Below are 14,053 nucleotides of genomic sequence, written 5' to 3' on the forward strand. Positions count from 1 at the left end.
ATCTGAAAATTGGACATGAACTCCCTCAACATCTCGTCGTTCCTTTTTTTGTCTTGAAGACGTCTGATTTCCTTGTGGCCACCTTTATGGCCCCGACATGTGCTTTCACGAAGTCGTCTGCTAATATAGCAAATGAGTTAATAGAGTTAGGAAGTAAGTTGTGATACCAAATCATGGCTCCTTTTGACAATGTTTCTCCGAACTTTTTCAACAAGACTAATTCAATCTCGGCGTCATTCAAATCATTTCCTTTCATCCCGCAAGTATATGAAGTAATATGCTCGTTAGGGTCGGTTGTCCCGTTATATTTGGGTATATCAGGCATGCAAAACTTTTTAGGAATAGGCATCGGAGCCGCACTTTGGGGGAGTGGTTTTTGTATGAACTTCTTGGCATCTAATCCTTACAAAACTGGAGGTGCCCCCGGTATCTGGTCTACACGGGAGTTATAAGTCTCCACCTTCTTATCATTATCTACAATTTTCTTTTCTCTGAACTCGATCCTCTTAATGAGCTCTTCGAGCATTTTCACAATGGTGGGGTCAGTCCCCGAGTCATTTCCATTTGACCTTTCTGGTGCTAGCTCAGCATGTCGATTGTTTTCATGTTCAGCTACACTCAAAGTCTTAGTTTGACTTTGAAGTTGAGCAATGGCGATCTGTTGAGCTTGTAGCATCTCGAATATCACTTGGAGGCTGATTCCCCCACCACCCACTCCTTGTGTTCCTTGGCCACCAGGTCGGGCTTCCCTGCGTACACTCCCTCCGGGGTCTGTGCCTAAATCCGCGTTTAGAGCAATATGTGAACTAACATCAACTGGTTCCGTGTTTGGCTTTCCCCAGGGTTTATCTGTGGTACACCGACCCCTATATTGTTGTTTTCAAACCTTCGTTGTCATAAATAGGTGCATTTTGTGAGCTAGACATGTTTCAGCCTGAGAATAAAAAATTCTTGACAAGAAAAAGTGTAAAAATAACGTGTGTAATGAGAATCAGTAAAGAAACAATCACTATTGTCTTTAGCCCCACGGTGGGCGCCAAACTGTTTACCTCGAAAATACGAGTAACAATTTAATTCAATACCAATTGATAATCAAGAAATATGAAGTAGAAGTGAAAGAAATAAGTGAATCAAACCAATATAACTCAACAGCAGTGACCTCGAGCTTAGTAACCTTGAGGTGGGTTTAGAACAATAAGAACAATTAAACAAGAAAAGTAAAGTAAGAGCAGTAGAGCTAAAGGACAATTCTAATGAACAGTAGGCAAAAAGTAGAGAGTATATTCTTTTCTCAGTGATTAGATGATGTTACAAATGATTAGGGTCCCCTTTATATAATAGGGGAACCCTAAATAAGGTATATTTCTATTTACAGTAAAGAATATTCTTTGTACAGTTGTCTAACCGCCTAGTACGGAATCATACAATCCTATTCTGGGATTTGCGCCATGATCTTGGGGACGTGACAGGAATCTAGCTCATTCTGTTACAAATCCATAACGGTACTATTTCGGGGTCGAGCATACTCGGCTTCGGTACTCCTTGTACTCCTATCTCTGGTCCTTGCATTCTATCTTCGATCTCGAGTCTGTTCCATTGGGCTCGAACTCGACTTCGCCCGGACTAAGGCTTAGGACGGACCCTCGAGCCATACAAAACTTACCATGAACCCTTCCTTTTCCACCAAAACCCCCATGTTTCTACTTCAAATTTTAAAACCATGCCAAAGTCAACTACTAAAATTAAGCGGTATCTGGAATCTTTACCTTAACTACAATAACATTACTTGGCGTCACTGAGCCTCTATAGAACGCTTCACTGCTTCTCTTTTTCTTAGAAGAGTCTGAGGCCTCAGAGAAGCATGCCTTTCATAGTTCTTTTCCCGGTACACAATGATCGCATAACCCTTATTTACTCGCTCAATAGCAACTAGTATTCCCCCGCTCTCAGCCTCTAACATCCTAGTTATTTGGTTTACCTCAATGCTTTACCAATTCCCTATGTTTCCAATGAAGGTGCATTTCTCCACTGTTCCATCAAAGACTCCCCGCCTACTTGAGCATCAGTAGGGAAGTGTATGAGTCAACTTCCATAAATATTTTGGCAAAAGATATAGGTTTGCTGTACAGAAGCACTCACCAAGAAGTAAGAAAGGCTTCATTCTCAAGCCAATCTTCCGCAACATGAATCTTTCTTCTTCAGTTATTCCCTCTTTATCCAAATCAGGTTGCTGTGGAATCTTATCCTCCTCAAGCTCCACAAGGAGTTGCTCTGCCTTGGCTTTCTTTTCTATTGCCTGACATGAAAATATAAAACATTCAAAAATAAATACTATCAGAATCTGCAAGAGAGCGGGTAGCTGCAACGATAATGAACACATACAGTGGCTAATTTATCTGCAGTTCTCTTGATAGCTGCTTCCATGGAAGTCAGTTTCTTTTTTTCTTGGACACCTTTTAGGTCATTTTGGTTTGCATGTTCATCATCAGAAACACTTCTCGCCGTGGACTTTTTCCGTTCCTAAATATTTGTCATTGATGAACTAAAACTATTCTTCGTTTCCTCTTTGACAACTTGCTTTCTCCGTTCTACTATTGCTGAAGAGATTGCAGATGGCAAGAAGTCCTTTCCTCGGTAGAACACAATAAATTCTTTATCCCTAGAGAGCAAGGTTACTCCAGTCAACCACTACGAAGTTTACTTTTTTGTGAACCATAAAAGGATAAGTTCTACAAAGTATAGTTTGCTTTCATAAGAGAGCCAAGTGTTGTATAATAAAAAAAAATATCATCAAAGGCTAAACTAATTTCGCAAACCTTAAGCTCTTCAGCCATCAGTTCACTGTTAGTGTTCTAAACTCCTTTTTTCAACGACAACTTTTGCAATTTCACATTTCTCCCAAAGCTTCACAATTTCAGCAGCCAATCCTTGTAGTTTTCTGTTTCTGCCTGATAAAAATATACGAGCAAGTATAACAAGAGTTGTCTAGTAAAATGACAGTCTCGCAATCAGATAAAATCTTACCTAATGCAAAATGGCAAGGCAAAGGTCGACCAAGTCTTTTCGGTGTTTTCATTTCATCATTTGTCAATTTAGGTTTTACTCCGTATGGAAGTAGACAGAACGGTTTCTTGTACCCAAGGACTACATGAAAACATGAGAACATTGATCTAGATTTGAGAAATTAGTGTTAGGGTTCATGAGAGAGAAGAGAGAAGAGATGGAACTTTCTAGATCTGATTTGAGAAAAATAATCCCGATAGGCTCATTCGGGTGCCCCTTCTGCTTATATATCGGCCCAAATACAAGTCAAATACAGGTAATGTAAAGTGGGCTAGTTCAGTAATTACAAGGAGCCCAATTACACAAACACAAGGAAAAATAAAGGCTACACTATAAACACTATAAGTTTTTCCTTTTAGGCCCAGAAGCCATATAATCCATGAGTCCAACACCCCCCTTCAAGTTGGAGGGGGAAAACACCTGCAACTTGCAAAGAAATTGATGATGGAGCAGACCAGTCAAAGGCTTTGTGAGTACATCAGCGAGCTGCTATGAAGTGGGAACATGAAAGAGTTGAATGAAGCCTTCAGAAAGCTTCCCTCGAACAAAGTGGCAATCCACCTCAATATGCTTGGTCCGCTCATGAAAAGCAGGATTTTTAGCAATATGAACAGCTGCTTGGTTGTCACAAAATACAGAAAGAGGGAAAGAGACCTGAACACCAAAATCATTGAGAACTTGTGCAAGCCAAGTTAGTTCAGCTACCACCTTGCTGAGGGCTCTATATTAAAGGTGTCTAACGGGCCGGGTTGAACCGAAACCGGATCGGCCCAGACCGGTTAAAACCGGAACCGGACCGGCCCGGTTCATAAGGGGCCGGGTGGGCTGGGTAGGAGGGGTAGAGGGGGTTGGACCGTTTATTATTTTTTACCGATTAACTGGACCCGTTAAACCCGGTCCAATGAATAGTGCCTCTAACCGGTTTAACCGGCCCGGCTCGGACCGGCCCAGACCATGAATATACCATAATATATCATGAATATACCATTAATATACCATGAATATACTATGAATATACCAATTATTGTATACTAATTAACATAGTTTAAAATTGTTGGAATTTAACATATAATGTATATATTTAGGGTATAAAACAATAAATGTTAAAATAATAGAATATGATGGTAACGTATTATTTTTAATATGCCATATATGTGCTATGTGTTATTTTAAGATTTAAGACAATTTGTGTTATTTTAAATTATTAGACGTATTTATGTTTAATGTTTTAGTTTGTTAGATTAATTTGAAGTATTATTAATTTATTATGCATAGAAATTTAGTTTTACTATTTTTGTTAATTTACTTTTTAAATGCAAACTTTAATTTTGTAATTTTGAAATAAATGTAGCACTTGCAATTTATAAGCGCAATTTCCCCCATCCTTCTTGTATTCTTTATATTAATACAAAGTACTAATATAACTTACAGTAGTTATACAAAATATTAAAAAAACACTAAACTCGGCCCGGCCCCCTCAACCAATAACCCATACGGTTTATTTTTTACTCGGATTAACCCGAACCCGTTAAGAGCAAGCCCGGAACCGGCCTGGGACCAAACCCGTACTGGTCCAAATAATACTGGCTCGTCCCGGCCCGGCCCGGCCCACTCGGTTAACACCCATAGGACCAACTAAAGGTGTATAACGGGCCGGGTTGACCCGGAACCGGACCGGCCCAGACCGGTTAAAACCGGAACCGGACCGGCCAGGTTCATAAGGGGTCGGGTGGGCTAGGTAGGAGGGGTAGAGGGGGTTGAACCGTTTATTATTTTTTACCGGTTAACCGGACCCGTTAAACTCGATCCAAAAGAATAGTGACTCTAACCGGTTTAACCGGCCCGGCCCGGACCAGCCCAGACCATGAATATACCATAATATGCCATGAATATACCATTGATATACCATGAATATACTATAAATATACCAATTATTGTATATTAATTAACATAGTTTAAAATTGTTGGAATTTAACATATAGTGTATATATTTAGGGTATAATACTATAAATGTTAAAATCATAGAATATGATGNCAAAATTCGTTGGTTTTTTACAAATTAGGGTTTCTGTAAAGTCTTTCGATTCTTGTTGTTCTTTCTTTTAGATGTTTGTCTGTATTATGCTCGTATGTTTTCCTCTCTATTACGCATGTATTGTCTTTCTACTTTTATATGTATGCTCACATGATTAGTCTGTTTTTCTCACTCTTCTACCATGCATATTTACTACTGAGTTTCTTGATGTTTTCTTAAATGCCAAAGTTTTTCTGAGCATGCTCTTCATACCTTAAAGTGGTTTCCTTTCTTTGATTGTTTCAAGCCCGCCATTGTATTTGCCTGATTCTCGTGAGACTCCTTGAGTCTGTTCACTTGCCTTCTCGTTTCTGTGTTTGATTCGATGGGGAAACCCTAGAATTTGGGGGTTTTTCTTGGTAAATTGAATTAGGGTTCCACTTTGGGGACCCTGTACCTTCAGACTCACTATGAGTCTCTGGTTGAACTCGTATTCTTTTGTTTACAATTCTAAACACTTCAATGTTTAACTCTTCTGTATGAATTGTTTGCTTTATATGCAAGAAGCTCCTCTTCCAAGGTTTTTGGTAATTGCTTGATTGATTTTGGATCCCTTTGATAGGGTCTTGATTGATTGCCACTGATTTTNCTATGTCTATGTTCTTCTTGACGTTTTGAGTGTTTTCCCCAAATTTCCTTTTCAAAAATCGTTTGATTTCAAATTAGGGTTTCTGAAAGTCTTTTGATTCTTGCTGTTCATTTCTTTTAGATGTTTGTCTGTATTATGCTCGTATGTTTTCCTTCTCTATTACGCATGTATTGTCCTTCTTTTCTTTCATATGTGTGCTCACATGATTAATCTATGTTAAATTTTCCTCACTCTTCTACCATGTGTGTTTACTACTGAGTTTCTTGACTTTTGCTTTTCTGAACTCTGTTTGTGTTCTTGTTAAGCATGTTTCGTCTATTCTGGACTTGTCTAACTTCCGAGTTTCCAAAACGTGTCCTTTTATGCTCTCAAATCGATTTTCTTTATCTGATTGTTTCAAACCTGCTATCATGGTCTGTTTGTTTCTCATGAGACTCCTTGAGTCTGTTCACTTGCCTTCTCGTTTCTGTGTTTGATTCGATTTGAAACCCTAGAATTTTGGGGGTTTCTTTGATAAGCTGGATTAGGGTTTCACTTTGGGAACCTGGACCTTCAGACGCACTATGAATCTATGACTGAACTCGTGTTCTTTTGTTTTATGATCCTAAACCTTGCAATGTTAGACTTTCAGTTTGATTTGTTTGCTTTATATATGAGAAACTCCTCTTTCAAAAGGTTTTGACAACTACTTGATTGATTTTGGACTCCTTTGATGGGGTCTCGACTGATTGCTACTAATTTTCTTTGTTTGACCCCTCCTCTACCTATTCCTGACTGGGTTCATTCGAATCAAACCTGTTTACTTTGATTTTGCTAGTTGTCTGATTGATTCCCTTTCCTTTCTCTTTACAGATCGAGTAATGTTGAATGCTTTCCTTAAATAAACCTTATGTATTCTCCCTTCTTATTCTACTGTGACAGATTTTACTCAAATTTCCTTTCCTTATTTACATTCTCCCGTTTGAAATTAAAATCCCTTGACTGAAGGTAGAATATTTGTGACTGATTCTTAAAAGGTTTTCTTACCTTTCTTACTTGCTTCTCTACACTATAAAAGAGGCTACCCTTCTACACTTTTACACACGAACACAGAATACCATCTGAGTTCACAATTCCCTTTCACTCTCTCTTTCTGATACTCACACTGCTGTGGACTTTGCTCGCTTTCTTCTGCATTCTTTGCTTCTATACCGGTATGTTTCAATTAGTTTATATGCCCCAAGAACAATGTGTTTAATTCTGTCCACATGTTTTCTAGCATATTATAACGTGTTTCCCCTTCTCTTACAGTCCAGCATTTAAATAATTTGTGCAGTTGTTTGTTTGTTGTGAATATGATGCTTTATGAATTCCCTTACCCCTTTTACCCCTTTGTATGTGAGTTTATTGTTCAGGGCATAGCAGCACCCCAATATTGCTGTCTATGATCCTGAACTGGGTTCATTGAACTCCTCAACTCAATCAATTCCCACTTCCTATTCTCCCCATTATGTGCTTGAGCCTTGACTTAGGCCTGATAGTGTCCTAATTACTATCCAGACCTTTGTCTGACCATCAAAAGGTCTGCTCCAAACTTGTTCATCTAGCAAGTGGTCAGGGGTGTGCCAGCCTACCTTATGGCTAGGTATGACCACCACTTGTCATGGCCCCTTAATTCCCTTTCACTTTGCACTTACTCCTAGCTGTAAGTTCTGCCCCTCTCTTGCAAGCCATGCTTTGGGACCCCTGAGCTCCCTCTGAACTTGGATGCCTGAGGGCTGGCTATTCCACACTGCACCATCCTGTTCATAATGGCATCCTGGGTGTAAGCAATGCCTGGAATCCCTGAGGTTCTTTGAAACTCTGAAACACCCTGGATAATGAGAAGGCTTTGGAGATCTGGACCCCGGAGTTGGTTAAATACATATTATTGGGCATTAAGATTGAATTAGGCTGCTAGGATCTAGCTGTTAGTTTTTGATGTATTTCTATTATTTCAGTTGATTCATTGGGTTGTAATAACTTGAATAGGACTCGGGGAATCTAGTAAAAGGGTGTGGGAGGGGTTTTACTTTCTTGCATCAATAAAGGGTAGATATCATGACTTTAGGACTTTAATTTTTTCACTAGAAATACTGTAGATAAGATGGTTCGATGTTTCTGATTCAAGTCACCTAGATACCATGCCTATAGGGTTTAACGTTTAATTATGATATAAGTCATCTAGAAATCCTGCCTATAGGACCTTAACGTTCATGTAATCAGTGCATATAGAAATCATGCCTATAGGGAATGCATATGCATCTTCTTACCAGTTCTTAACAGACTTTTTAAATCAGATATAGATATGATAGGATTCTGCATCAAGTTCGTCCGATTCTTCTTAAGCAATAACAATCTGTTAACTGGTCTCTAATGTCTTAATGTTTTCAGCCTCAATCTTTTGACAAAAACTCTTTTGAATCAGTATACATTTGAGTTCTTCAAATCAGGACCTCTTCTGAAATGGTTTCTTTCTAAAATTCTGCCTAAACATTTTCCAACTAAGTTTTGGTCTTCCTGAAATTGTCTTCGAAACAGTTCTGCAGTTTACTCTTTCCTTAATTATTTCGGACTCTGGAACTCCTTTTATGGTTTATACTCATGATTCTCTTAAAACTTATTTCTAAACTGACTGCAGTCTGTACTTTCCGACATTAGACTACTTTTCTAGAACCAGTACTTTCTAAATCACTCGCTTAAAATACCTTAAGTTCTGACAATTGGATCCAAGTTGCCTAATGTGGGCTTCCTGTCTAAACGTATGTATCGAACCAGTCCGCTCGCTGCTTAATTTTTAATTTTAAAGACTAAACCAGTATGTGTAAAGGCATGTTAAACTATATGTTATCTGATTTACGGGGTTTATGTGAGCCTTACCTGTTTGTCTGTTCATTCCCCTTACTTGTTACTTGCTTTTGAATGTCGATTAGAATTTTTGTCCTTTAAACTCCATAAAGGCCCCCAACCCTTTCTCCCCCTTTTAGGATTAGAAGTCCTAATGCCCCGGGACTGATAGCTTGGGACGGGTAATAGCATGCGATAGGCAAACGATACCATTCCGCGCTCCAATACCTTGACGGGGTGGGAAAGGGTAGACATGGAGATGATGATTACACGATAATACTATGCGTACAATTGAGTACCAGTGCTGTGCAAATGATCCATGTAATATATAAACCTAGGACCCCCCTCCCTCTTTATTAGTTTAACAATTTTCTGAATCTTAAAAAGCTGTTGCACTTTCGGCTTCTGTTTTTCACATAATTTTAAGATTGTTCGCACTAAGTACTTGACTTCTTCCTATTTGCACTTTTAACTAAACTACTCCTTCCCTAAAATTCAGCACTTTTTTTTACCTTTTGTGCTCCTTATTTGTAATAGTTTTCTCGTATTTGCAATGCTTGCTTGTTTACTTGTTTGTTTGCATTCAAAGTCACAATTGTAGCATGGCCGGGAACCATACTAGTGGATCTTGAGGGGTGCCTAACACCTTCCCCTCGAGATAATTTCTAGCCCTTACCCAAACTCTGGTTCTTCATCACAAATTCTTCCTTAAAGTGTCCTAATGCACTATAATCATTAGATGGCGACTCTTCAAACTAAAAAATCCAATTCTCGCAAGGGAATAGAGTTGTCCTCCTGAATGTCGTATACTCGATTCCGAACTCCGTTTTGGAAGAAAAAGGGGGCGTCGACACCATCGAAAAACGCAATTTTGTTCCTAGCATAGAGAGAAACAATAATACTTCTTTTCCAACCCCCAAAGTTTGTCCTAGAAAAAGGAACTGGTACAAGAGAAACACCGGGAACATCTAATGACTGAACAAATAGAGGACTGGAGGGCTTGGGAATAAACTCACGTGTGCCAGACACATTATCATCAGTAGATCCCATTTTACTATAACATTCAACAGTGAACAATTATCTGATGAATATTATGCAGAAGGAAACAGATACACAGAGTTACCGATTTCTTCGCGACCGGAAGTACGGCCTTCAAAACAACACTTCTCAGCAACGCACCAACAATGATGAAATAAGATGAAGTCGTGAAACTCTAGAATTCTTGAGTTTGACGACAATTATGAGAATTTGTAGATAATCTTCTACAGTCACTCAAGCAGCAAATACAACTCAGAAAACTCCAAGAGAAGTTAGAATCAACCAAAAATCTGTCAAAACTAGTATGTAGAAGACGAAACCAATACCTCTATGAGACTGAAATCCTCAACAAAATTCGATGAGGGTAACATCGAAAGATAGAGGGAGATGAGATCGACCGGAATCATGCTCTGATACCATGAAAACATGAGAAAATCGATCTAGACTTGAGAAATTAGTGTTAGGGTTCATGAGAGAGAAGAGAGAAGAGATGGAACTTTCTAGATTTGATTTGAGAAAAATAATCTCGATGGGCTCATTCGGGTGCCCCTTCTGCTTATATATCGGCCCAAATACAAGTCAAATATAGGTAATGTAAAGTGGGCTAGTTCAGTAATTACAAGGAGCCCAATTACACAAACACAAGGAAAAATAAATAAAGGCTACACTGTAATCACTATAAGTTTTTCCTTTTGGGCCCAGAAGCCATATAATCCATGAGTCCAACACTACAGCTGGGAGAAGATCTGCATCGATAGGCAATGGCTCACAACCCCACCAATTAGTAAAGCGAGGGCCAAGTCCTTCGAGCAGCTCGTCAGCTTCTTCAGTAAGTTCTACCTCTCCAAGCAATTGAAATCGGACTCTGTCTGGAGAACCTGCACCCTGGATTATGCATGTAAGAGACTTTCTGTCCAAAGCATTAGATTTTATGGCATCTATATCAGATGAATTAGTCATATTCTCTTCCGTACCCATGGACAAGTCAGGACTAGCACCTTGCACACTGTTACTCTCAGAGAAATAAAGATACTTGCAATCAACTCCTCTATACAGATTTATATTACTTCCAGATCTCCAGATAACCAAACCTCCAGTTTTCCTCTAAGAATATTAAAATAAGCCAAAGAAGATTAAAATTATAACAGTGGTATAGTGCATATTTAAAGACCTTTACAAGTTATGAACTCAACCTATGAAAGGTAATACAGTTAAACAACAAACTATTTTAATTCTTGATAAGTAAACTCATGCCATAGATAACATATCAGAGACATGTATAGTTTGAATTACTGATAGCGAACAGTGTTCTATTAAGCTAGTGATTAGGGAGTGCACCCTAAATGTAGTTAGCATTTACGGGCCGCAGGCAGGCTTGGATGAGGAGGTTAAAAGGCGCTTCTGGAAAGGTAGGATGAGTTTATAGGAGGGGATTTCAATGGTCATATTGGGTAGACTGCTGATGGCTATGGCGAGGTGCATGGCGGCTTCGGCTTTGGGGTTAGGAACGGAGGAGGTACCTTGCTGTTGGATTTGCTGAGGCATTTGAGCTGGTGATTGCGAACTCTAGTTTTTCGAAAAGGGAGGAGCATTTGGTTACTTTCCAAAGTACGGTGGCGAGGACTCAGATTGATTACATCCTCCTCAAAAGGTGTGATAGGGGGTTGTGTAAGGACTGAGAGATTATCCCGGGGTAGATCCTCGCGATGCAGCATAGCTTCTTGGTGATGGACGTCAGTATCATGATAATGATGAAGAAGAGGTCGGCACGAGGATAACCGAGGATCAGGTGGGGAGCCCTGACTAATGATAAAGCTCAGGAATTGGAAGGGAGGTTATTGACTTTAGGAGCCCGGAGTATTAGTGGGGACGCGAGCGCTATGTGGATGATGACGACGAATTGTATAAGGGAGGTGGCGAAAGAGGTGTTAGGGGTCTCGAAGGGTTACCCTGACAGGCACAAAGGATACTGGTGGTGGAATGAAGTGGTCCAAGATAAAGTGGAAGAGAAGAAGGCGGCGTACCTATGGTTAGCCAGGAGCACAGACGAGGAGGACAGGAGAGTGAACAGAGAGAGGTATAAGGTAGCTAGGAGGGAGGCGAAGTTGGCAGTCACTGAGGCTAAGACTGCTGTATTTGGTCATCTGTACGAGGAACTGGGGAACAAAGGCGGGGATAAAAAGTTATTCCGGCTGGCCAAGGCTAGAGAGAGGAAGGCTCAGGATCTGGACCAAGTGAGGTACACCATAGATGAGGAAGGTAGAGTATTGGTGGGAGAGGCACGGATTAAGAGGAGATGGCAGACTTACTTTTATAAACTTCTATATGAAGATGGTGACAGGGATATTGTGCTACGTGAATTGGGCACTCCGAGAGTCACCAAGACTTTAGGTACTGTAGACACATTAGGGTTGAGGAGGTCGTGGGGGGCTATGTGTAAGATGAGTAGGCGTAGAGCGACCAGACCAGATGAAATTTTGGCAGAATTTTGGAGGAGTGTGGGTAGAGCAGGCTTGGAGTGACTGATTGGGTTGTTCAATGTTATTTTTCAGGACGAAGAGGAATGCGGATGAGTGAAGGTGGAATATGGTGGTACCGTTGTACATGAATAAAAGGCGATATCCAAAGTTGTAACAACTATAGGGGTATCAAGTTACTAAGTCATACCATGAATGTTTGGGAGAGGGTGTTGGAAGCGAGGGTGAGGAGGACTGTGTTTATATTTGACAACCAGTTCGGGTTCATGCCGGATCATTCAACTAAGAAAGTTATCCACCTTATTAGGAGGTTGGTGGAACAGTACAAGGATAGGAAGATGGATCAGCACATGGTGTTTATTGACCTGGAGAAAACGTAGACAAGGTACCTAGGGAGGTTCTTTGGAGATGCCTGGAGGCGAAAGGTTTGTCGGTTATTTACATTAGGGATATTAAGGACATCTATGATGGAACTAAGACTAGGGTTAGGACAGTGGGAGGCGACTCGGAGCTTTTTCCGATTGTTATGGGGTTGCATCAAGGATCTGCGCTCAGCCTATTTTTGTTTTCCCTAGTGATGGACGCACTGAAACACCATATTCAAGAGGAGGTGCCATGGTGTTTGTTATTCGCTGATGACATAGTTCTGATTGATGAGACGCGAGGCGGAATTAATGAGAGGCTGGAGGTTTGGAGACAGGCCCTTAAGTCTATGGGTTTCAAGTTGAGTAGGATTAAGACAGAATACACAGAGTGCAAGTTCAGCACCGAGTCGAGGGAAGGTGGGCATGGACGTGAGGCTTGAATAACAAGTCATCCCCAAGAGAAGTATTTTCAAGTACCTTGGGTCGGTTATCCAGGAGGATGGGGAGATCGACGAGGATGTTGCACACCGTATAGGGGTAGGGTGGATGAAATGGAGGTTAGCATCTGGAGTCCTATGTGACAAGAAACTGACATTGATGCTCAAAGGTAATTTCTACAAAGCGGTGGTTAGACCAGCCATGTTGTATGGGGCAGAGTGTTGGGCGGTTAAGAACTCACATATCGAGAAGATAAAAGTAGCAGAAATGAGGATGTTGAGGTGGATGTGCGGGCACACTAGGATGGACAAGATTAGGAATGAAGATATTCGGGAGAAGGTGGGTGTGGCTCCGATGGATGACAAGATACAGGAAGCAAGGATTAGATGGTTCGGGAACATGCGGAGAAGAAGCCCGGATACCCCATTTAGGAGATGTGAGCGGTTGGTTTTGGCGAGTACAAGAAGAGGTAAAGGGCGGCCCAAGAAGTGTTGGAGAGAGGTGATAAGGCAAGACATGGCCCTTGATAGGAAAGTGTGGAGGTCGAGCATTAGGGTTGTAGGTTAAGAGGTAGTAGAGCACTTTTCTACTTCGTTCCGGGTGAAGGCTAGTCTGATAGGGTTGTGTCCTAGACTGCTAGTGGTTATTGTTGTGTCCATACTATTCTTCCACTTTTCATAATACCGAGCCTTACGTGTTATTGTTATTGCTTTTCATCTATTTTCTGGTACTTATGATGCTGTTATTAGTTCTATGGTTTCAGTTGATGGTACTGATATATTGTCTTTTTTGTCTCCTTTTAGGTGAGGGTCCATCGGAAATAACATCTCTACCCCTTAGGGTTGGGATGAGGTCTGCGTACACTCTATCATCCCCAGACCCCACTTGTGGGATTTTACTGAGTTGTGTTGTTGTTGATAGCGAACAGTTTAAAACAGTGTAATGACCATAAGTATACAATGATCAATCAACCACCAGCATAAAGTTAAGGCTTTAATATCGACGTTCGATATAATCGTTAAAATGGTGTAATTTTCCCCAATTCCGGTTAACATCAAAAATTCAAAATGGAGAATACATCTTGAGGAAATAGTTATGGAGAACATTCTTCCAATATTTATGTACTTTCATGCACATTTAACTC

The 14,053-nt window shown here is 40.4% G+C and overlaps 1 pseudogene; it reads right to left on the reverse strand.

The window, feature by feature from the left end:
• The window catches only part of LOC109208591, a 32,668-nt pseudogene that overhangs the window by 10,955 nt on the left and 7,660 nt on the right, over window positions 1-14,053 (reverse strand).

The sequence above is a fragment of the Nicotiana attenuata genome, unplaced genomic scaffold, assembly GCF_001879085.1.
Source record: "Nicotiana attenuata strain UT unplaced genomic scaffold, NIATTr2, whole genome shotgun sequence".
Classification (NCBI taxonomy): Eukaryota; Viridiplantae; Streptophyta; class Magnoliopsida; order Solanales; family Solanaceae; genus Nicotiana; species Nicotiana attenuata.